The sequence below is a fragment of the Urocitellus parryii genome, chromosome 9 (assembly GCF_045843805.1).
Source record: "Urocitellus parryii isolate mUroPar1 chromosome 9, mUroPar1.hap1, whole genome shotgun sequence".
NCBI classification, from domain to species: Eukaryota; Metazoa; Chordata; class Mammalia; order Rodentia; family Sciuridae; genus Urocitellus; species Urocitellus parryii.
Genome location: NC_135539.1, coordinates 72,980,216 through 73,006,065, shown reverse-complemented (window position 1 = coordinate 73,006,065; position 25,850 = coordinate 72,980,216).

The following is a 25,850-nucleotide window of genomic DNA, read 5'->3' as shown; positions in this document are numbered from 1 at the left end:
CTGCTTGTTCCCTCAGGGTCCTGACAGGACTGACCCCAGTGGGGACTTTCTCTTTGGTGCAAGCTTTATGTTTCCCTCCTTTCCCACTCCCCCCTCCCGATTTGGGGGTTCACTTCTCAGATAAATTCCCAACACTTAAGTCCTTGCCTCAGTGCTCTCTTCTGGGGAGGCCAAATCAATCCGTGGAAGATAGCATTAATTTTCCCCAGATTGGAAGAATGTAGTTGATTGAATAAAGCATGTGGTCTAACAAATTAGGATTATCGATTCTAACTCTGTCTATTGTTCTAATATACATAAGCCAGTAAGTTAGAGAAGTCTTCCTTATCTAATATTTGAGGGAAACTGCAAGGACTAAATTAATCTTGCGATTATTTGCAAATGTTATTTTTTAAAATAATCAGCTAAAATACATAGTTTTAAAGGAGCATTTTCTGATTACGAAAGCAAAACACATTCTGTGTTTAAAACTTAGAAAAATAGAAAAGCCCACAGAGAAAAGGAGAGAACTGATATTATCCCGTGATTGTTTTTAAAGTTTAATCGTACAGCTTTTGGGACATTTTTTTTTTCTGTACCTATGTGTTTGAACAAAATGAAATCACATTGTATGAATGGTATTGGGACTTGATTTCTCATTTCCTAAGGAAAAAATATGGCACTTTCAGTGGTCACCCAGGTGTACCTTAGGGAGTTCATGGCCATTAGTCTGCAGGAGACACGCCGCCTACCACATCAGCATTATGCTTTTTTCTATGCCAGGTCTACTTGGTACACTAAAATAAAAGCATTCAAAGATCAGAGAGAATCTTTATTTACTTAGCAAATTTGATGAGAACAGAGATTCTTTTTTTTTCCATTCTGTCATGTCCAGAGTTTAGAACAATGGTTGGCACAATAAACTTTTTGGTAAATATATATTGGATAAATGCATGAATAAACAAAGCATCTGACACCCACTAACTGACTAGATTAGATCAACATGAAGCAAAAATCAGTGTTAACTAACAAGCATTTTTTTATGAACACCAGGTTTCTGGGGTGACTGCTTATTGCATTTTGTCTACTTTTTTCCTTTATTCATATGCCAGACTTTCCTTATATCCACAACAATCAAACACTACTATTCCATAGCAACCAAATGCCCTGACCAGGGAGCTTTCATTTCCATTGCTGGACTCTCCCTTCTCACAATGATACATCCGTGTAAATCATTCACGCCAAGTTACATTTGTCAAGATGATCGGGAGCCCATTACAATGCTGTAGCCTAGATTTTTATCATGGAAACTTGCCCTGTTGCTGATCTGAATCTCCAATAACATGGCCACATGCCTGCCATTCAAGGGAGGCCATGGATCTACTGTCAAAGGGCTGATGGCCAACAGTGTCACCAGCTTTCCACATTCTGAAGTCATGAGAGGCATTGAAAAGAGTCTCCAGCCGGCTCTTTGTCTTCTCTGTGGTCCAGTCAAGGTCTTTAGGACTTATTGGCTGTTGGTTTCTGCCTGTTGAGAGGTGCTGGGAGACTTACCCCCTTGACCCCTCCAGTATCGTTGTCACCATCTGGTGATTTGGTGATTTTCAGATGCTACTGGTTGAGCTGGCTCCACATTGCGTCCGTGTCTCTGAAAGTTAGTTTAAAAATTTATATTTTAACTGAAGGACAAGTGGACATCCCATCTTTGGTAAATTGGCTGCACCAATGCAATGCTCCATGTCTGATGTGTTTCACACCAACCCACACCTTGTGCTGTGTTGGGGGCACACAATAGGTGTGCTCAGCTCCCATGCAGGCCCTGGAATACAATATGCCATCTTATTTTTAGGTGATATCTGCTATTTCTTTCTAGAAAAAAAATAACTTCACAGCATAAATTTAATGGTGGTAATCCATGGGGAAAGGCAGAAGGTACTTAGGAGAAGAAAAATCTATCAGCTGCTATGTCAATAATATAATCCCCATGACATCCATCTTTGTAGTTCCAAGGAGCTGTCACAGGGCCTTGTAATGGCCATTTATTTACTCAAAGTGAATTAAATTGAACTGAAGAGAATAAGCCATCCATGGATATATCCTTGTGGTTGGCTCTGTATTGTTTTGGAATAGGTGTAGCACACTATTAAAATCCACAACTACAACCCTGAAGAAACAAAGGAAAACAGTAATTTCTCACCTATCTGAATTGAGAAGTTCTTGGTAGTTACTCATGGAGCTGATCAGTGTCCACAGGTATAGTGTTCTGTATGGATTGCTAACTTGCAATACTCCAGCAGTGTGGAGCCACAGGAGGGACCCAGGAAGTGGAACAGAGATCAAGAGAGCAAAGCCAGGAGTCCGTGACCCCACCAACCACTGACACATCCCAGACCTCAGTTTCTTCATTCCTACAGTAACGCTAGATAACTTGCAGAAGAATTGTCAGGTTCTGAAACGTTCTGCGGAAACTAAACAGAGTAATAATATACTAAACTGAGACATTTAGAAGTAGGTAGTATACAGAAGCCAATCTTTAATAATAAATACATTTCATCAAAAAATATCCTTGCATTGATGTCATGACCTGGGGCAAACAGCTAACATAGATGAAATGCCGGTAAATAACAAATGATTTCCAGTATAATACAAAATGGGAAAGCATTTTTAAAATGATTTATGGCCTGCTCCTCCAAAAAAGCATAATGGGAAGAAGTGCTATCTGAAAATCTCTCTCAGTGAGACCATTTCCTGTGGAAGTGAATCTAGGTAGCAGCAAGGAGTCTGTGGCATATCATATCTGAATACCACACAGCAGGCCACTGCTACTGAACAATCTGCTGATGGCTTGGCTAGTTCTCTAAGCTGCTCCAGGACTAGCAGGATGGCTTCCAAGTTTTTTTTGTAGGACTTTAAAACAGATCATCCATCTCTTTGCCTACAAAATACTTCCTTAAAAGTACACTCTTGAAGTTTTGCAGGGTCTGGTAAAAGGGAAAGGACGTTGCTCTCTCTGGAAGAATCAGGGTACCTGGATCCAATCTCTCAACCAATATACCTTCAACATCTATCAGGTGCTATGGGAAGCCCCGTGTCATAAAGTGTGAGCAAAGGAAAACCCTGTGTGCACAGAAGGCACCATCCAGGATGTGAGGTTGGCAGGCGAATTACCCAAACCATGTCATGACCTGGGTAGGAAGAAGAGCCATAAGCATAGGGTGCTCTGTGCTTTATGGATTTGGGAGATTTTCACAGAAACTATTCCAGGGAAAGTGTCCGCCATACACAGAAGGACCAATGGAAGTTGGGGGGTGGGGTGGGAAGGGTCGGCCCCCTGAAAAAGTGTTCCAGGTAGTGCTACATAAGCAGAAGCCCAGAGGTAGTCAGGACATCCCTCTGACCCATGGCCAGATTGACCACACCCCTGGCCTCCATTTCCTTATGTGTCAAAAGAATTGAATGAGTAGATGATCCCTTCCAGATATGAGCTGATGAGAAATTTTAACACATATTCTGCATAGCCCTCCTTTGGAGAACTAATTCATTAAAATGTTTTCATATATATATATATATATATATATATATATATATATATATATATATCTCATATGTATATATATGTATATATAATTTATCTCTCATATATATATTAATATATATATGATCATTTACAGTGTGTACCTTAAGAATTAAAATTAGAATCACTCTAAAAGCTGATGTAGCAGGAGGGATTGGGAACGAGGTGCCTATGTGAAACAAAGTGATTCATCAGAGTGTAGAACACGTTGTTTGAATAAAGAAATGACACTTTAAAAAACTTTGTTTCACTTTATAGAACAGGGCATCTGCAAAATCATCAGACAAAATATTAACAAAGTGGCCAGAGAAAAGCTCTATAGAAATCCCCAGGGCTTTCAGCCACAGATTAGAAAGACTATGCAGCAGGCAATGTGTTGGTGTAGGATGAATGAGCTCTTCTTCCTACCCCGGAAGGTATGGCCTTGACTTCAAAATGGCTCCTTATAAAAGTGTCAGAGAGGCAGCAGAAAACCATAGTCGAAACTGTGTCGTGGGGCTCTCAGGGAGGAGAGGACAGTTCAGAAAAGGGAAGAGAAAATAGACTCGGCATTTGGGTACCCAAAGAGCGAAAACAGGACCACAGATAATGTGGGGTTTCCTCCCGCATTGGTGTCTTGCTTAAAAATACAGCAAGCCAGGCTGGAGTTGTGGATCAGTGGTAGAGCACTTAGCATGTGTGAGGCCCTGGGTTTGACCCTTAGCACTACATAAAAATAAATAAAGATAAAAGCATTGTGTTCATCTACAACTACAAAAATATATTAAAAATACAGCAAGTCTTCTTCAGACAACAATGAAGAACATCACGATAGAGCCTACAGAATAAGAGAAAATCTTTGCCACCTGAACCTCAGAGCATTAAACTCTAAGATATATAAAGAACTCAAAAAACTTAACATCAAGAATAAAACCCCAAATAATCAATAAATGGCCTAAGGAACCAAAGAGACAGTTCACAGAAGAAGAAATAAGAATGGTCAACAAATATATGAAAAAATGTTCATCAACATCCCCAGCAATTAGAGAAATGCAAATTAAAACTACACCAAGATTTCATCTCATTCCAGTCAGTATGGCAATTATCAAGAATACAAGTAACAATAAATATTGGTGAGGATATAGGGGAAAAAGTTCACTCATACATTGCTGGTAAAACTGCAAATGGGTGCAACACTCTGGAAAGTAGTATGGAGATTCCTCAGAAAACTTGAAATGGAACCAATTTGACCCAGTTATTGCATTTCTTGGCATATAACCAAAGGACTTAAACTCAGCACACTTCAGTGATGTGGCCACATCAATATTCATAGCAGTTCAGTTCACAATAGCTAACTTATGAAACCAACCTAGGTGCCCTTCAATAGATGAATGGATAAAGAAAATGAGGTACATACACACACAATGAAATATTAGTCATAAAGAAGAATGAAATTATGGCATCTGCAGGTAAATGGATGATACTGGAGACTATCATGCCAAGTGAAATAAGTCAGTCCTCAAAAATCAATGGCCAAATTTTCTCTCTGACTCTGATATGCAGATGTTGACTCACAATGTGGGGGGGTGGGAGTGGAGGTCTAACAGACTGGACAAGGGGGAATCTAGGGAAGAAAGTGTGGATGGAAATAGGAAAAACAATAGAATTAACTGGACATGACTTTCCTATGTTCATATACAGATACACAACCAGTGTAACTCCACATCATGTACAACCACAAGAAAGGGAAGTTATATTCCATGTATTTATGATATGTCAAAACACATTCTTGTGTCATGTATAACTAAAAAGAACAAATAAAAAGATACAGTAAGCTTGTGGCTCTAAAAGCCAGCAACAGAGGAAGACAAAACCACGATCTGGCCCTGGGGAATCTGTTCCTGGAGCACTGAGTTGTCCTGGATGGAAATTTTTGTTCTTGGGCCTTGAGACCCCTTTATACCAAAGATTTATGTTGATCTGCATGGTACAACTACAAATGTCAAGGTTTTTGTTATCCAGACTCCTTGAGAATGCTTGCACCACTGTGTTCCTTATAAAGCAATGGTTCTGTTTCACCTAAGCCCCTGGAGGAGAGAGCTGGTAGAAGGCATTCTGCTCAACCTCCAACCTCCAATGTACAAGCCTCACAGAAGTCTTCATCAGAGCGCTGCTCCTTTCTAACGTGAGTTACACACCATTTCCTTTCTTCACTTAACCTCGATCCATTGCAAACCTGCTCAGCAAAAGCGCTGTTTCAGTGAGTGGACAAAAACCTTTAAAATGTGTGCCCAATGCTCCTCGGGACTTCCTAACTATTCCTTTGAAGGGACTTCCTTGCCTGAAGCTCTTCAGTAACTAAGAAAGTCAGAGATCTGTGGATTTAGAGCATACTTTCCCCAGGGAAAGATTCTTGCCCTTGATCCCCTGGAAAGAAATTTCATACATATGATTCATTCTTATCATTACCCCACGAAAGAAAGGCTATTATGGAATAAGCCCAGTACAATCAAATAGCCTTTCACCTGTGATTATTTGTCACATTAACATATAGATTTTTTTCCCTCCAAATACATTTTATCATTTTCCCCATCTATAATTCTTACTCTCTTATCCATTATTAGTATAGATTTTTTAATATAATGATTCAGGCATTCAAAAAGTATAGAGGATAATATAATAAACACCACTGATTTGAAGAATAAAAACACTTTACAGATAAACTGAAGTCACCTGTGTACTCTCCACAGATCCTCTTTGCCTCCAAACGCTGTTCTGCTCAGTATGGCAAAATCATCCTCTTATGCTTCTCTTACTAATATATATTAGCAAAATATTATAATTATCTTGCATGAGTATTTGTTAAGATAAGATAAAACTGTCATAGCAACAGAAGCTAAAACATACCAGCTTAAATAAAAGGAAACTATTTCTGCTCCAAATGGTCCTTCAGATGCCTTCTATTTTTTTCTTTTGATACTCTGACAGCAACATCCCTGTTTGAAAGTAGCTCTTTCACAGGAAGGATGCCACAGGAGAATCCAGTGCATGCCGCTAATTGGAAGTTTCTATTTAAATCTATTTGCCTAATCTCGTCTATGTGGACACTCTAAATGCAGGGAAAGTAGGAAAAAGAAGAGAAAGGATTTAAGAGCTGTAAAAAAAAACTCATTTTGACCAAATCAACAACTTTATGGTACATGCATTAAAATGTCATTTAAATAATATCACTTTGTAGGTAGCTAGAGTAGACCAAACAATGGCCAAAGATAGCAGTTCCTGGAACCTGTAAATTCTGCCTTAGAAAAATGGGTCTTTGCAGATGTGATTAGGTTCAGGATCTGGAAATGGGGAGATCATCCTGGATTCCCTGCTAGACATTAAATGTAATCTCACGTATCCTTAAAGACGGTTTTACTCATCCTGAAGAGGAGGAGGCTGAGATGGGAGGAAAGCAGTCACAATGTGCAGAAGCAGAAGAGACAAGAACAAGAGCTTCCCTGGGGCCTTGGGAAGGAGTGCAGCCCCCAAACATCTTGACTTTGGCCCAGTGAAACTGTGGACTTCAGACCTCCAGAACCATAAGAGAATAAATTTCTGCTGCTTTAAGTCATCAGATGTGTGGTAAATTGTTACAGGAAACAAATACAGTCACTGGGGTTTTCTTCTTTACTCGTGTACTGATTCTGAAGCCTTTCCACGTCATTACATGTACTTATCATTCACATTCTTTCTACCCATAATGTGTTAATAGAGTCTCAGTTTTCCTCTGCTTATTATTATTTTTTTTAAAGGCATATAAAAATTCTTACACAAGTTGTCTGGTCTGTATGTGAAGGGTTCCTTAGGAATTTCAAGCCACATTGAGTTATAGGGTATGTGGAAATTGCCAAATTGCTCCCGAAAGCACTAATTTCCTCCCAGCTGTAGCATATGAGCACCCACCCAGAACCTGGACAACAATGGACATTAAAAGACTTTTCTATCATTGCCCATCTGATGGGCATAAATAGGTACCACATTGCTTTTTAAATTTTCATTTCCCTCAGCAAGGTAAAGAAGCTTTTCCTCTTGAGCCAAGCCAGTCCATAAAAACTGGCTCAGTTTTGAAGACTGGCATGCATGAGGTTTCTCTCACTTGGGTTTACTGCCAGTGGACAAACAATCAGGATGAAGCATCAGTGACAAGATCCACAGGGCATTGCTAGGAGGCAAGTCCTGATTGGGCCAAAGGTGCACACGCCTCACTAGAGCTGTCATGGCAGACGGCTAACAGGTTAATTGGCATAATTTTTTAAAAAAAATATAGATTTGAAATTTTTATTACTGACTTCGAACAAATGATTTTAGATGGTATGACATTTTTCACATTTTTACCATGAAAGATCCCCACTGGCAAATGTGTTTGAAATAGCAGGAACCTGAAAGGAAGTGGTCCTCAAAATAAGTGGTCCTCATGTTGAGCACAGTGCAGTATGTGTGATTAGGAAGACAGAGAAAGGCTGGGGGGTGTGGCTCCGTGGCGGAGAATGCATTCTCCGTGGTGGAGAATGAACATGCCTCGTTCAATCCCCAACACCACAAAAAAAATAAAATAAAAAGAAGAAGACAGATTTAAAAGGGGAAAAAAACTGAGAGGAAAGTCAAACACGATCTTACCATCTGTGATGATGACCAGAGCTGGTATTATTTTTAAAAGACAACATACTGATATTTTAACCATACTTGATCTTTATGAAAAGAAAAAGGGCAAGCATCTAAATCAATCATTGTGAGAGACAGAAAATGCTCAGTTATGCTCAGCTTGTAAGGAGGCCGATGTGTGGGAGAGAAGGAAGAATACCACAGGACACTCAGCACTCAATTTCCTTTTTTAAATTTGGAGTCCAAACATTCCTGAGGGATCTTTAAAATGTGGAAGGGATAGTGCAAGACTGAAGGCTTCCAGCACATTTTCATCTAATATCAGTATGACCCTCAAAAAGCCAGCTAGACCCTGGGGGATATCTGTGGACCATCACCACAGACTTAACTAAATTGTAAGTCAAATTGCAGCTGCTGGGCCAGCTGTGATATGTTTGTTAGAGTAGATTCCACAGTCCTGGGCACACGGTACACAGTTATTAACCTGAGCAGTGTACTCCTTTACATAGCTATCAGTACAGGAACCAAAAAACAGCTCATATTTGCATGGGATGGACAACAGTAAACAGTCTAGCCACAGGGTTCTGCCAATTTTTCTGCTTTTCATCATAACACAATTTAAAGGGCTGTGAACTGTCTGGACATGCCACAGATCATCCCATGGATCCACTATGTTGGTGTACTATGTCGACTGGCCCTCATGAGAAAGATGTAGTACTTTGCATAGTTCCATAAGAAATGTACACTATGGAGAAAGTGAGACTAGAAAAGACCCAGGGACCTGCCACATTTGGGAAGTGAGCATGAGTGTGTGGCCTGAGTCACGCTGGGTTGTCCTCTCTAAATTAAAGAACAAAATTTTGCATTTTGTCGCATGATCCAGTAAGTATAAAGCACAGTGCTTGGTAGGTACTTGAAAGCAATTTACTTTGTGCTTATAATACTGCTACAACCTTTTTATCCAGAGACATGCAAGGCAGATAGTTCTGAGTGGGGCAAGAACATTGATTTTGTAGCAAGTTCAAGCTGTAGTGCAAACATCCCTGATAGCAGTAGGATAATATGTAGTGGGGAAAGGAACGATACAGAGCTTTGACAAGCCCCTATAGGACAGTCACTGTGCACATCCTTAGAGTTTGGAACAAAGTCATACAATTTGCCTCAAGGACCCACACATCATTTACAAAGGAGTTGTGTGCTACTGAGCTCTGGTCAAAACTGAGCATCTAGCCAAGAGCTATCAAATGATCACACAGCCAGGATTTATCATCATGATCTGGGTGAGTCATTGGGTCACGTGATCCAACAGCAATGGGCATCACTATAAAATGAAAGTTGCACATGAGAAATGGAAGTTCTCGTGAGGAATACTAGGTTGGTTTAGCAGATGAAAATCAATCAATGTAACAAACTATATTAGGACAAAAACCACATGACTATTTCAATAAACGCAGTAAAAGTAGTTGCCAAAATATAGCATCTTTTCATGACAAAAACACTCAACAAACTAGCAACAGAAGGGAACTTTCTCAATCTGATAAAAGGTATCTATGAAAAGCCCACAGATAACATGCTTAATGGTAAAAAGATTAAACTCTTCCCCTGAAGAGCAGGATAACCTCATGACTTCTAGTCAACATCATACTGGAGGGTTTGTTCAGAATACTGAGGCAAGAAAAAGAAATAAAAGTCATCTGAATTGGAAAGGAAGAAGTAAAATCATCACTTTTCACAGATGAAATGATCTTGTATACAGAAAGTCCCAAGGAATCTACAAAAATCTATTAAAGCTACTAAATGAGTTTAGCAAAGTTGTATGATACAATATACAAAAATAGTTGTATTTCTCTACACTAGCAATGAACACTCTGAAAATGAAAATAAGAAAATCATTCCATTTATAATAATATTAGAAATATACTTCGGTTAAAGCTGGGCATGGTAGTGTGCATCTGTAGACCCAGCTACTCAGGAGGCTGAGGCAGGAGATTGCTTGAATCCAGGAGTGTGGAGCCAGTCTGGATCACATAGTGAGCCTGGTCTCAAAACAACAATGAAAAATAAAAATAAAAATAAAAATTTTACACTGGATAAATTTAACAAAAGAACTATAAAACTCATTTGGTAAAAACAAAAGAATATCTTCTAACTATACAAGAAAATCTAGATAAGTGAGAAGACAGCTTGTGTTCACAGATTGGCGACTTAATATTAACATGGAAATATTTCCCCAAATGATCTATAGATTCAAAACAACCCCAATTTTGAATGTTTTTTTACAAAAAAAAAATTGTTAAACTAACCCTAAACTCATGTAACAATTTAAGGGAGCAAAAATAATAAGACAATCTTGAAAAGAGAAGAAAAAGTGGCAGGACTCACACTCCCCATTTCAAAACTTGCTGCAAAGCTCCAATAATCAAGACAAGGTGGTACGTCCATAGGATACAGATCAATTTAATAGAATTTAGAATTTGAAAATAAATCCTTAAATTTATGCTCTACTGTTTTTTTTTTTTTTTTGTTTGTTTGCTCTACTGATTTTTGAGAAGTGTGCCCAGATAATCTGATGGGGAAAGAACAGTCTTTTTGACAAATGATTCTGAGATAGTTATCCAGATGCAAAATAAATAATAAGTAAAAAATAAAAAAATAAACTTGAGCCCACATTTCCCCCTGTATATAAATGAACATAAGAGTGGTCGAAGACCTAAAAGCACAAACTATAAAACTATAAAACTCTTAGAAAGAAACAAATGTAAGTCTGTGTGACTCAGTTCAGTCAATGTTTTCTTTCCTTCCAGAAATATGATTGACCTTCCAGCTGCCTGCGTCACACAGCTCTGAAACTCTGTTACACAGAGCTCCAGATGTCATCTTTGATATACAGCTAATGTGTGTACATCTGCTCAGATGGCAGGAAAGCACACGCATGCACAGGCATACCCACAAGTTGGTTGTGACCACTCACAAAACTTGGCTGTTTCTCCAAAGTCTGGGCTCTTATGGGGGCGGGGGGGGGGGATCCTATGCTTGCTTCAGTTTAGGTAGGGGAAGGAGGTGGTGGCCGGAAATGTAATCTCTCTGAGTAAATCAGAAACTGAAGAGTCATGCTGGTTTTCAGATTGTTTTAACTATGCCCTAGAGTATTTAAAACAGAAATGAAACTTGGTTTAAAGAACTACTAAAACCATGTGGCACAAACGTTCTGAGGGTCTCTTCAGAGACTGAAAGAAACAGAAAAGAACCAAGAGAGGATATGCAGCTGCAAAGGAGCCCTAGGGCTTTACCTGAGGGCTGCAATCTTGCAGCCCTGGAGCACAGGTTGGTGTTTAAGGGCTCAAAAGACCCATTCTCTGGATTTTAAACAATTGATAATGGCAGCGGCAGCCCAGCTACAGCAACATAGAATTCTCAAAGCACTTCTTCTCCCTAGCTCTAGTACTTGCTGATACATGCAACCACATATAAAATGAGCTACAATTTGTGAAAATGTTTACTGTGTGCCAGAGCCTGTTCTAACAGTGTTGCCTTCATTGACTCCCTTAATCCTTAAAATTATTTTATGAGATGGATCCACTTAACCAAAAATGTAATTTGAAATCCAAAAAAGTTAAGTAATTTACCCAGAGCATAGAGCTACTTAGTAGAGTTTGGATTCATTCAGGTTCTCTGATACCAGAGCTAGGTGTTTAACCCTCGCTCCCTAAAATGCAAATCACAAAATGAAATGATCTATTCCTGGGTATATTAATTTCTTACTGCTGCTACAACTAATTACCCAAAATTTGGTCGTTTAAACAACACAAATTTATTTTCTTACAGTGTCAAAGGTCAGAAGTCAGAAATGGGTTGCATGGACTAAAAATAACCTGTCAATAGAATTGCAGGTTCTTCTTGAGACTCTATGGGGAAAAATGTTTCTTTACCTTTTCCAGCTTTCAGAAGCTGCTTGCCTCCTTGGCTGGTGATCTGCCCCTCCATCCCCAAAGCACGTAACTTCAACCTCTGTTTCTATTGTCACATCTTTTTTCTCTCCTTGACCTTCCTATCTTCCTCTTATATGGAATCTTGGGGTAACACTGTGTCCCACAGGATAATCCAGGATCATCCTCCATCTCAAGATACTTAACTCAACCACATCAGCAAACCCCTTTTGCTGTACAAGGTAACATGTTGATAGGTTCTAGACACTGGATTGTGGGCATCTTTGCAAAGGGTCGGGGGACATTGTTCTAACACAGACAGGGATCTAATAAGCCCACAGTTTTATCTGCCTCATGATCCTTCAAAGAAGGAAAGGGAAGAGAAGAAGAACAACAACAACAAAAAAACCAGGTTAGGGTTGAAAGTGGAGCTCAGCTTGTATTTAGCACGGGTGCTGCCTCTGGTTGAATCCCCAGCACCAAAAACAAACAAATTAAAAAAACAACAAAAAGCTCCAAAGGTTCACAAGTTCAAGAAGAGACTATCAGTGGTTAGTACAGTCTATTGTCTTCTTCCTGGTGGGTTTGTGTCTGTTTCCTAGTAGATTTATGCAAAATTGATGAAACTGAAAATTTTTATTCTCTCACTGAGTTGGCTTTTATGATGAGTTGATTCAGAAGCTACTTTAGTCGATTCTATTTGTGTGAACAGTCATTTTATGAATAGTTAATCTTAACCATCTTTAGATCTGGAACTTCCTTATCACTTCTGGTTTTTATACCATTTACATTTTCCTTATATCAATTTCCTATATGATATTGAAATCATTCAAAGTATGGTTTATGACCACAATGTAATAAAACTAAGTTAATAACAGAAGATCTGTAAAATTCACATTCCTAAGTAACCGATAAGTCAAAGAAAAAAAAATCACAAGGGAAATTAGAGAATCTTTAGGGATGAATGAAACAGCTTACCAAAACATGGGATGTAGTACAAGCAGTTCTCTGGAGAAAATTTATAGCTATAAATGCCTATATTAAAAGAAGATTTTAAAAATATTAATTCAATAAACTCATTTTTAACCTTAAACAGAATTAGAAAAAGAGTAAACTAAACACAGAAGTCAAAAGGCAGGCAATTAATGAAGATTAGGATAGAGATAAATAGAGTATAGACAGATTAGAGAAATAGTTAACCAAAAAAGGAAAAAAAAAAGTGCTTGAGAAGATCAACAATATTGACCAAACTTTAGTTGGAGTGACCAAGAAAAAGCGGAGATGATTCAGTTACTGATGAAAGTAGAGACACAACTATTGACTTTACAGAAATTAAAAGATAATTTAAAAGTATACAATGAACTATTGTATGCTAACAAATTAGATAACCTGGATGAAACGGGCAAATTCCTATAGACACACAAACTACCAAAACTGATTCAAAAAGAAGTAAAAGATCTAAATAGATATGTAATATAAAAATATTAAATTAGTAAACAAAACAAAACAAAATAAAGTAGAAAAGCAACTTCCGATAATGCAAGGAGGATACTGCTATAACCCAAATCAATTTTCATATTCAATGCAATAGCTATTGAAATTCCAAATCTCCTTCTTAGTGAAACTGGACAAAGTAATTCTAAAACCCACGTGGAATTTCAAAGGACCACAAATAGCCAAGACAATCTGAAGAAGAAAAAAAAAAAGAAGAAGAAAGTGAGAGAATTCACACTTCCTAATTGCAAACTATAGAGTTATGGTAATCTGTTTATGAGAGATACACTGGTCTATAATTTAATTTTCTCATAAGGCCTTTAATCCTATTTTTGTATTAGGGTAATTCTGGCCTCATAGAATGAATCAGGAAGAACCCCCTGTTTCCATCATCTAAAAGAGATTGTAGAGTATTGGTGTAATTTCTTTCTTAATTTGGTAAACTTTACCAGGAAACCCATTTGGGCCTCGCTGGTACTTTCTGTTTTGAAATCTTACTAATTGCTGAAGGATTATTCAGACTGGGCAGTTCTTTTGATGTAATTTTTGGCAAATCATGTATTTCAAGGAATTGGTTTGTTTCATTGAGGTTATCAAATTTTTGTGCATAGTATTTCTTTTTTATTCTAATTTGTTATATATGATAATATAATGCATTAAAATTCATATTACACCTATAGAACACAATTTTTCATATCTCTGGTTGTACACAAAATATATTCACACCATTTGTGTCTTCATACATGTACCTAAGGTAATGATGTCCATCTCATTCCACCATCTTTTCTATCCCCATGCCCTCTCCCTTCCCCTCCTATCCCTCTACCCTATCTAGAGTTTGTCTAATCCTCCCATGTTCCCCCTCCCAACCCCACTAAGAATCAGCCTTCTTATATCAGAGAAAAAATTTGGCATTTGATTTTTTGAGATTGGATTACTTCACTAAGCATTATATTCTCTAACTCCATCCATTTACCTGCAAATGCCGTGATTTTGTTCTCTTTTATTGCTGAGTAATATTCCATTGTGTATATATACCACATTTTCTTTATCCATTCATCTACTGAAGGGCATCTAGGTTGGTTCCAGTTTAGTTATTGTGAATTGTGCTATAATAAATATTGACGTGGCTGTGTTGCTGTAGTATGCTGTTTTTAAATCCTTTGGGTATACACGGAGAAGTAGGATAGCTGGATCAAAAGGTGGTTCCATTCCCAATTTTCCAAGAAATCTCCATACTGCTTTCCATATTTGCTGCACTGTTTTGCAATCCCACCAGCAATGTATGAGTGTGTTAGTATTTCTTTATAATCCTTTTAATGTCCATGGGTTCTGTCGTGATATCCACACTTTCATTTCCCATATTAGAAACTGATTATTTTGTTTTTCTGATTACTTTGGATTCAGTTCACTCTTTTTTAAAAAATAACTTTATCTATCTATATATCTATTTATTTATTTATTAAGTGCTGAGGATTGAAACCCCGGCAAATACTCTACCACTGAGCCACAACCCCTAGTTCTCTAGTTCACTCTTCTTTTAGTTTCCTAAGGTGGAAACTTAGATTATGGATTTTAGATCTTTCTTCTTTTTTGACATAAGCATTCAATGCTATTAATTTCCCTCTAAGTACTACTCTTGTTGCATCTCATGAATTTTGATGCTTTATTTTCATTTTCTTGAAAGTACATTTAAGTTTCTCTTGAAGTTTCTTCTTTGGCTCATGTATTATATAAAAGTATGTTGTTTAATATCCATGTATTTGGGGATTTTCTATTTATCGTTCTGCTATTAATTTCTAATATAATTAATTCCTTTGTAGTCTGAGAGTGGACATTATATAAAGTGAAGAAAATATTTTTAAATTCTTTTACATTTGCTAAAGTGTGTATTATATGCCAGGATGTGGTCTGTCTTGATGAATGTTCCCTGTAGGCTGGAGAAGGGTGTATATTCCACTGTTGTTGACTGAAATAATCTGTAGATGTCAACTACATTAATTGATTGATGGTAGTGTTGTCTTCAACTATGTCTTTTCTGAGATGATTTCTGCTGGATTCATTTATCTCATTTATATACAGGGCATTGAATTCTCTAACTTCAATGATGGTGTCCATTCATGTATTTCTCTTTGTGGTTCTGTTTTTGCTCACCTACTGTGATGCTCTGTTATTAGTCACACACATGTTAAGGATTATTATAACTTCTTGGAGAATTGACCTCTTTATCATTGTGTAAATGTACTTCTTTATCCCTAATAATTTTTCCTGCTTTGGAAGCCTTCTCTTTCTGAAGTTAACATAGTGACCCTTACATTTTCTTAATGAGCATTAGCATGATGTATTTCTATTTACTAATTTACTTTTAACATATATATATATATATATATATATATATATATATATATATATGTCATTAATTGATCTGTTCTTGGACCTTTTAATCTCCATATGTATTAATTAATTAATTAATTAATCTATTTATTTATTTATATTTATTGCCATACTAAAGATTAAACCCAGGTACTCTACCACTGAGCTATATACCAAGACCTTTAAATTTTTTGAGACAGGGTCTCACTAAGTTGCCCAGGCTGGCCTTAAACATGATCCTCCTGCCTCAGCTTCCCCAGTACCTGGGATTACAGGTGTGCAGTGGTGCACCCAGTCATATATGTTTTTTAAAATACTTGGAATTTTTAATTTGATAGATCGAACTTACAGATTTCACAGTATTAAATCATCTCATCTACAAATATAGAATGCATATCCATTTACTTAGACCATCTGCATAGAAGTTTTATAAACAGTTGGTTAACTTGATCATTGTATATTTTATAGCTCTAAAACCATTATGCACAGTATTTTGTTTTTATTCCATTTCTAGAATGTTATTGCTGTTTAGAGAAATTCTACGTATTTAATTTGTTGTTAACTAATCATCATTTTAAAGCTGTTTTCTTGCTTCCAACTGTTGAGAAATCTCAAGCTATTCTGAATCCCAATCCTGTGTTACCAGTTCATTCTCTCTAGAAACTTGTAAAATCTTTCTCTCTCTTCCATCTATTCCTCTGGTAATTCTATCCATTCTTTAGGATCCCAATAACCTGATGATAACTCCTTCATGAAACCCTCTAGGATTTTCTTGCCTTCCTACTCCCCATATACATCCTCCACCACCACTTCATTACTCCCTCCACAGAAATTTGCATACTAATTATTTACTATAAGTGTTCTCATGGTAATGAATTAATCTTATTCTTATTTTATGTGTTAGTCAGCTTTGTGTTGCTATGACCAAAATACCTGACAAGTACAACTTAGAAGAGAAAAGTTTATTTTGGACTCAAGGCTTCAAAGATTCAGCCAACGGTTGGCCAGCTCCATTTCTCTGAGCCAGAGGTTAGACAGAACATTATGGTGGAAGGGCATGATGGAAGAGAGCTGCTCAGTTCATGGAAACCAGGAAGTAGAAAAACAGAGAGAGAGAGAGAGAGAGAGAGAGAGAGAGAGAGAGAGAGAGAGAGAGCACTCACAAGGAGCCAGGGACAAAAATTATAATCCCCAAGACATGTCCCCAGTGACCTAGCTCCTCCAGCCATGCCCCACCTGTTTATTGTTATAACCAGTAGTCAATTCAAATTATTAATCCATCAAATAGATTAATCCACCAATTAGGATACAGCTCTCATAATCTAATCATTTCACCTCCCTCATTAACACAAGGAGCTCCTGAGGGACCCCTCATAGCCAAACCATAATACTTAATAATTCCCAAAGGTCAGGAAGTGCTTGAAGACAAGAAGAAGCTCATTCTTTGGCACACTCATCACCCCATTGTGTGCTTTGCAATGCAGGTTAGAAGAGAAGAACACTATTTTATATATCTCTAGACTTAAACTGGACAACAAATATCTAAACATACATTCTAAATATATATTTAAATATATATTTAAATTTATATTATATATATAAATTTAAATATATATTCTTGTACTAGTGTGTAGAAATATTTCCCATATGGTTTAGTTTGATATCATAACTAGAAAGTAGTTCACCTCCCTAAGATTATACAATTAAGTATTTTTTTATTTTTAAATGGGCACACACATTCTAAAATTCAGCCAAACCAGAGCTGTGTGTTCTAGAGAGGCATTTCAGTGGTCTTAATCATGAACAGGTTTTTCCCTGGCTCTTATGAACCTAATTAGCCAAGAACTCAACTGGGGGCTAAAATCACAACAGGGAAAATAATTGTGGAGTTTGTCTTCACAGCAACAGGTTACAACTGCTGATTTATAACTCTTGGCAGGAACAATTGGTTCCATGCCAGGGGATAACACCTTGGCAGCCAAAGAGCCCATTGATGATCCCCAACCAGATCCACCTGACTCATCCCACTATAAGCATGTGCTCTGGGTCCCCAGCTGCTCTGGATTGGCATAAAAGGAGGTAATGGGAATCTCTAAAGAGTTAATGCAGAGATAAGGGTCACCTCTTGGGACCAGCCAGAGCCAGCCCTAAGCTAAATCAACACATCTGATATTTACCTCTCAACCTTTGCTCCCCAGTCTCTTTCCCAGAGCAGTTCTGCAGCCAAGTGTCTGGGGTTTCCTGCTGATCCCCGCCTGCTCTTCCTGGAGGTGGCTTGGCAGCCAGTCAACCCTCAGATTCCTTCCTTGTAAAAGCTGCCCATCTAGCCCTTGCCCTCAAGGAAGGGGACTGCAAACCATGTCCTGATAAAAGTATTCACATCAGAGTGTTTATGGGTATAGGTATCCTGAGGTCTCCTTTTAAATACTGGCTTCTGGGTACTGCCTTTATTTGGAAAAGTTATTTTTTTCATGGATATTTATTTTCTAGAAAAAAAAATTGGGGTGGGAGGAATGGAAGCTTTGGACATCTCTTGAAATTTTGTTTTTGAGGAAAACTTTCTTATAAAGCAAGGCTGTTTTTGCTGGCAAACTAAAATACAGGGATCACTTAAGAAGCAGATACTTGGGACAACATGGATAGTTCTGACCTGAGAGCAAACAGAGGACTGAGGGAGACCAAGGGGCGAGTTTTTCCTTCAGTAACAGAGATAATTCCCCCAGCAATCTTGCCCCAACTACTGGAGCACTTTAAAGTTGGCGTTGTCTTCTAAAATTACACATTTTCTCAATGTTTTTTGGACAATTAATTCTGCTAGGCATATAAAGGTTTTAAAAACTTTTACCAGTATTGATAATTTCCCTGGAGATTAAATGTTTTTGATTCTTACTGCCCATCTTTACCAAGTAGAAACGAAATAAATTTGGGGGGAAAGATTTCCTGCTGTGAAATACACCCAGTATCACCTACTGTATTATTGTTGTCTGCCCAGTTAAAAACAGTCTCCCATGAACATTGGTGATAATTTTTGACAAATGTTAATTTAAGATCCTAGATCTTTCCTTTTCTCCCATTTAAAATCTGTGTCCTAGGACTGTGGTTGTGGCTCAGTGGTAGAGTGCTTGCCTAGCATGCGTGGGGCACTGGGTGTGATCCTCAGCACCACATAAAAATAAATAAAATAAAGGTATTGTGTCTATCTATAACTAAATGTATGTATTATATATATAAAATATGTGCCCTTATTATATTTATTTTTTCTTTATTAAAATATATTTTTCCTATTACTTACATCATGCTGGTAATTCCTATAATATATATATATTATATTTTAGAAGGTGGGTCCTTTGGGAGGTAATTAGGTCACAAGGATGGAGCCCCCATGAAAGAGGGGGCCATATGAGGACATAGCAGGAAGGCAACTATTTGCAAATCAGGAAGAGAGCCCTCACCAGACACCAGAACTCCTGACATCTTGACCATGGACTTCCTGTCTCCAGAACTGTAACAAATAAATTTCTTTTGTGTATAAATTGCCTGGTTCATGGTTTTCTTACAGCAGGCAAACCTGGCTAAGACACAATAAATAGATTGAGTCAGTTAGACTATGATAGAGGCCTTTGTACCAAAGGCTGATGTAGAATCTGGGCTGGGATAGGTAAAATCCAAAGAATATGCTCCCTACAGATGTCATTTATGAGTAGACCAAGAGAGCTGTTCTAAAATAGAAAGGAAGACAATAGAGTAGACCTGCACAGGAGGCAGGAACAAGAAAACACAGGCGTCTGTGGGGGGAAAACTGAGTAGCTCTGTGCATGATTTCCACTTCCAGCTCCCATGTGACCTGCGGGAGTTGGCATCTTTAGGTACATAGGAGTCTTGTTTTGACCCGTTAATAATCTGTTTTTCTTTACCCATTAAAGTGGATTTTACCACAGAGTATTGACTAAGATCTATAAGGTAATTTTTTACATTTATTTTTTTGTAGATGTAGATGGACAGCGTGCCTTTATTTTATTTATTTTTATGTGATGCTGAGGATGGAACTCAGTGCCTCACATGTGTAAGATAAGTGCTCTGCCACTAAGCTAAGCCCCAGCCCCATAATATCATTTTTAATAGTTGCAGTTTTCTATTACACAAATATACCACAATTAATTTCATTAAATCCTAATTAGATATGATATTGTTTATATTCCTTAACTTCTGAAGAACACTATAATAAATACAGTTGCAGCTAAATATTTACAAATATTAAGTTAAATCATTAGATGAGGAATAATGGACTAAAGGAAATTAGTATCATTTATACATTTCATTACCAATCATAGTATGTCTGAAAATTCCTGTTTCCCATATCCTTACCAATATTAAGTTGATCATTTTAAAAAAGGAACAATTTTGCCAATTAAAGTAGGTGCAAATGTTTTCTCCTAATATTAATTTAGATTTCTTTAATTCCTGGAATTTTACATACTTCCTTTTTCCCTATTTGGAAATTCTTGTTCATGTCTTTTACTCATTTTCTTCTATTAGAGTGTTCATTTACATACTCTTGATTTGTGAGCACTCTTTCTTATAAAATTAAGGATATTAAAATTTTGATCCTCACATATTGTAAAGTTACCTCCTCTTAGTTATTTGCCTCTTAATATATATATATATAGATGTATAATATAAATTTAAATATATATTCTTGTACTTGTGTGTAGAAATATTTCCCATATGGTTTAGTTTGATATCATAACTAGAAAGTAGTTCACCTCCCTAAGATTATACAATTACGTATTTTTTTATTTTTAAATGGGCACACTAAGAAAAAAAATAGTGAAATACCAGGACACTTAGAAATTAAAAACTTACATGGTATAAAATGAAGATACGAAGCAACATGTACTAAAATTAAAACAAAATCCATCATTGAACCATCTTTAAATTTTGGCATACTGAAAGTTACCAATTATGAAATCATTAGGAAAGGGAGACGATTTCATCTTAGCATAAAATGTATTCATCAAATGTTTCCACCCTGCCTGAGATTTGCCTGTATTATTTAAGTCATGAAATATTTCTAGGGGAAAATAAACCAAAATGATATTAAGTCATTCATGCAGCAAAGACTTTTAACTCTTTCTTTCTTTTCTGTGGGTAAAATTACAGAGGCAGGGATGAGAGAATTTGACTCCAGCCCTCCCACCCCATCTGACCCCCACTGGCTTTGTGTGGTGCCCTCAGGACCATTATCACCCGTATGTGAAATACTGTCAACTGGTGCATCATGGATGTGGCTCCTATCCTGCAAAGTCCCTGGAGAGTCTGAATTGTTGGTGGCAGAAGACACATGCAGCCTCTAATTTTTCTTATTATCTTCGGTCTTGTGGTTAGAGAAAGAAGTAAAACAATATACCATAGTTTGCAGGAGTTGTCCCTAATGAGATCCAGCAGGGACCCAGGATGGGCAGCAGGGAGGAGCCAGCAGGAGGGAGGCCAACATCCTGAGGGCATGTTGTGGACCAGCTGTTGGGAGCAGTTCTGCATCTGAAGTATTATTGTCTCCTTTCACAGACCAGGAAACAAGCTCAGCCAGGTCAAGCAGCTTCCCCTGGTCACACAGTGAGGGAAGGAGCTGAGAACTGGGAAACAGGATGCTGGAGATAACAGGAATTAGTTAAGACACTGTGAAGATCCAAAGGTCACCTGAACTGCATGGTAGGGAATAGCTTTCTAACTGATGGGTGGTTTGGCAGTCTCACTCTAATCCTGATGGACAGTGTCCAGAGGGGCAAGGATTCCAAGTGAGAGCTGAAGTCTTTCTACTGCAGTAGAAGAATGCAGGTCTGAATGAGAAGGCCTTCAACTCTTACATTCATTTCCACTTTGCAAGATGCTGTCAACTTAAGCAGTGTCAGTGTTTAACACTGACAACAATCCTAGGAGGTGTCCTGGGACGTATTATTAACTCTTTGCCTCAGAGTGAAATATGCTTGTTAATTGATTTTAGGTAAGAATTTATACAACTACATTGAAATGTTAGGGCTGGTGATGAAACAAGACCCAAGCCTAGTCAGGATCTTCCTTTATCCACAATGGAAAACTATCAGCCTCCTCAAGAATGTACATCTTTAGGCTATGGGTTCCTCTCTCCGAAGCACAGCATGCAAATGCCCCAAGCAGCTTTAGCTTATTTACTTATTTCTATTCAAAGCATCTGTTTGGCTTTTCTCCCAAAATAAATGCATTTCCAGGAGAGACAAACACAACCCTTTTGGGGGACTTCCTGTTACCAGAATGAGTGCTGCTGATTTAAAAACTGCACATAGCTGGGCGCAGTGGCATACGCCTGTAATCCCAGCAACTCAGGAGGCTGAGGCAGGAGGATTGCAAGTTTGTGCTTCATTGGATTTGAGTTCAGTTACTACAACTCACATGTGATCAAATATGCCCTTAATTCTTAGCTCAACACTTCTGTGCAACGTGCCGCTTCTGCCCTCTCTGGTCACACTGATCAAAGCAGCTCGAGTTGTCTTTCTCTTAGAAAAGGGGAAACAGGGTCCTTCCTTTTGTAAATTGCTGTACTCAAAGCACTACTTCCCTTGTTTACCTAGTAATTCGTATCTGAAATAGACACTCTGCCTCCGTCTGTGGCCATTTCCACTGGTGAAGTAATTCCCCTGGGTCTCTTGGCTATGGTAGGCAGAACTCTATTTGAATAAAATCTTTACGGGAAAGAGGATATGCCTGAGCTGACATTCCCCTCCCATCATCTGACGCTACAATCTGTGAAATGAATGTCACTTCCCCTAATACCCACTGAAAAGGAGAAATTACTTGACATGAAGACCATGTGGATTAATGATGGCAAATAGATGTGTGTGCGTGCCTGTGTGTGTGTGAGTGTGTGTGTCCAATATGTTGGGTGAATTTTCTGAATCTTGGCTAAATGAAAAAAATGCCACTGGAAACTTAATCCTGTTACTTTGTTTCTCTCAGTGGGTAGAGGGCTCCCCACTTGATGAACAAAGGGGCGGATGAAAAAGGACAAAGGGACAGGCTCTCTGGTGCACAGGGCCTTTCTCTGGCTCACTTTCCCTTATCTGTTCTCTTCCTTCTTTCTGGACTCCAGCCCACACTACTCTGGGACCCTGGGAGGCTGGTGATGAGGATTTGTTTTGGCCTTTCACCTCTCTGGGGCTTGATGGCATTATCATCCTTAATGACAGGATGTGGGAGTTTGCGTGATCTCAGTTTGTTAGACAAGGAATGCTGAGCTAAGACAGAGCAAGTGTTTTATCCGCAACCACCCACAGTGAACAAGTATCAGGGCCGGGGTAAGAAGGCTGGTCTTTGGACTTTGCCATTCCAGTGTTCTCTGTCCGCACCAACCATCCTGTGGACTCACACCCTGACGTCGGGGGCTCACTCTTGCTTCTGCAACATCATCCTCACTTTAGTGATACCTGTCACACAAAGTGGGCGGCAGTGTCGCCAGGCTCACAGACCAGCAGTTTCCAACCAGGGGTGATTTTGCACCCTTGGGGAGTTTGGGGCCCTGTCTGGAGATAATTTTGGTTGTCAGAACACGGGAGAAGGTGAGTGTTAATGGTAGATGCCAGGAACTCTACTCGAATCCTTCAGTGCACAGAACTTCATCCCTCTGCTCCTCTGCCACCAGCAAAGGCTCATCCAGCCCCAAATGCCAATGGTGCCCAGGTGGAGCAAAACCTGCCTTCTAACTACCCAGGCAAATCTGGAGCCAGATCTGTCCCTGGGGATCTGGTTTGGGCAGAAGTCTCTGTGGATTTGGGTGCACATGAGGAATCCTGAGGCTGTGTAGCAGGGTGGAGGGAGAGTGAGGATATCTGGGTTGGGGTCTTGGCTCGGATCTTAACCAATTCTGCACTTGAGAAGCCACTGTCTGTCTCAGTTCATAGACTTCCCTGGAGGGTCTCTCCTCTCAGCTTGGTCCTGACTGCAGAAATCTGAAGTCATTCCGATGGCCTGTGGGAAATGCTTTGGAAACACCTTACCTTGGGTGGGCCAAGGGTGGAATGGCACCCATGTTGTGACTGTTGGCTCACCAGGGCCAGTACCCAAGGGCACCCTGGATCAGCTCCTTGAGCTTCTTGTCCTCTCTCTCCTCCACCCCTTGCAGGATGCAGTCCCAGCTCTCCCCCTCAGCATTGCCCCAGTACTATTCCTTATTTCTGACCATTTGTTTTACCTCAATGCTCTTTTCTCAATCCCCCCAATTCCCTCTGTTTAGAATCACCATTAAAACTATTTCAGGTTATTCAGGACCACGCATTCTACGACAGCGGGTCCTTTTACTCTCTGACTAGCATTGGGGTAAATCCTCAAAGCCGTAATGGAAACCTTCCCAGGTACTGTGCTTCTGAACAATGCTGGCTTTTCTGACTAGGACGTTCACTACCCCATCTATCTCATGCCCTTATTTCACCAGATATCCTAAAACAACTCTTCTTGGAGGATTCTCAAGGTTCTTTGAGAATCATTGTTCAAAACAAGTTTTCTCCACTGGAAAACTTTCTGAGGCCCATAAACAGGTGTCTTATGCATAAGAGATGCTCAGCAAATACCTGCTAACTCAGTTTGATAATCAGCATCCCAACAAACGCCAGGGTGCCCCATTGCTCTACTATAATTGGCTTATGTCTCAACCATGAAGCAATTGTTAGTTTCCTTTCCATCACTGTGGACATAGAGAACCATTCCCCTTCCCCGTGACTGGTAGTTTCTTACCTTCTCATCAGAAACTCACAACAGAGAGGAAAAAAGAAAACAAAATTCAAAGATAAAGAAAGGATGGGGTGAGACCAGTAGAAACTTAGAGCTACCATTGACCTGAATTTTACAGAGCCTTACTCTGATCCAAAGTCAATATTTTTCTTCCCCCATTATCTATTGCTCAGCAACCCTAAGTTAAAAATTAAACAAAAGGACATTTGGCTCTTCTTTTATATATTTTAAAAATATACAGACATGGGCACATTTTTTGGAAGTCTAAAGTCTTTTAATTCAAAGGAGAATCAATTTCAGTGAATCACTGTAAACGCAAAAGCTATGAACCAGAGTCTGTTAACGCGCAGAGCCGTACTCTTCCATTATGTCTTTTCTTTTAACTGATAAATCTCCCCGGAGCAGAAACCTCGGCCACAAAATGTCACAGCAGAGAGTAAAACACTGTGGGCACTTAGTCATTCAGAAGTTGTCACACCTCCGCTCTGCAGTGGCAGCCGCAGATGCCTGCCCGTTGTAGCCTTGTCATTAATTGTGGGGACCCCTAGGATGGATTTTGATTTTGCAAGCTCTTCTGCGGAGCCTGCCTTCCTGTTTATCTATCTTGGTGTGCTCTTACAGCACATGCAATTCAGAACACAAGTGAATGTGTTTTACAATTCAAAACCAGAAAAGACCAGAATATTTTAAATTATATATATATATATATATATATATATATATATATATATATATATATATATAGAGAGAGAGAGAGAGAGAGAGAGAGAGAGAGAGAGAGAAGCTCAGGAAGATGCATTCCTCCATCACTTTTCTTTAGAAGACTGCAATTATACACATTTATGGAAGAACTGATCCTTGCAGTCACAGAAAATGGGGGAGTACAAACCCAATTACTTGGCAATCATCTTTGCCCCTACACTAAATGAAACTGCAAAGCTGTCTTTTGCCAGATGCCCAGGCACTGACAGGAAACTGCAGGACCTCGGCTTCATAGCCACTCCCCTGGGGCATGATTTAAACCCAGAAATCTGTTATCAGGAGGGATGTGGAGGACAGCTCCAGGAATAGCTCAAGAGAGAGGATGAAGGGCTCCTGCCTCTTTCACAATCCTGTAGCACTAA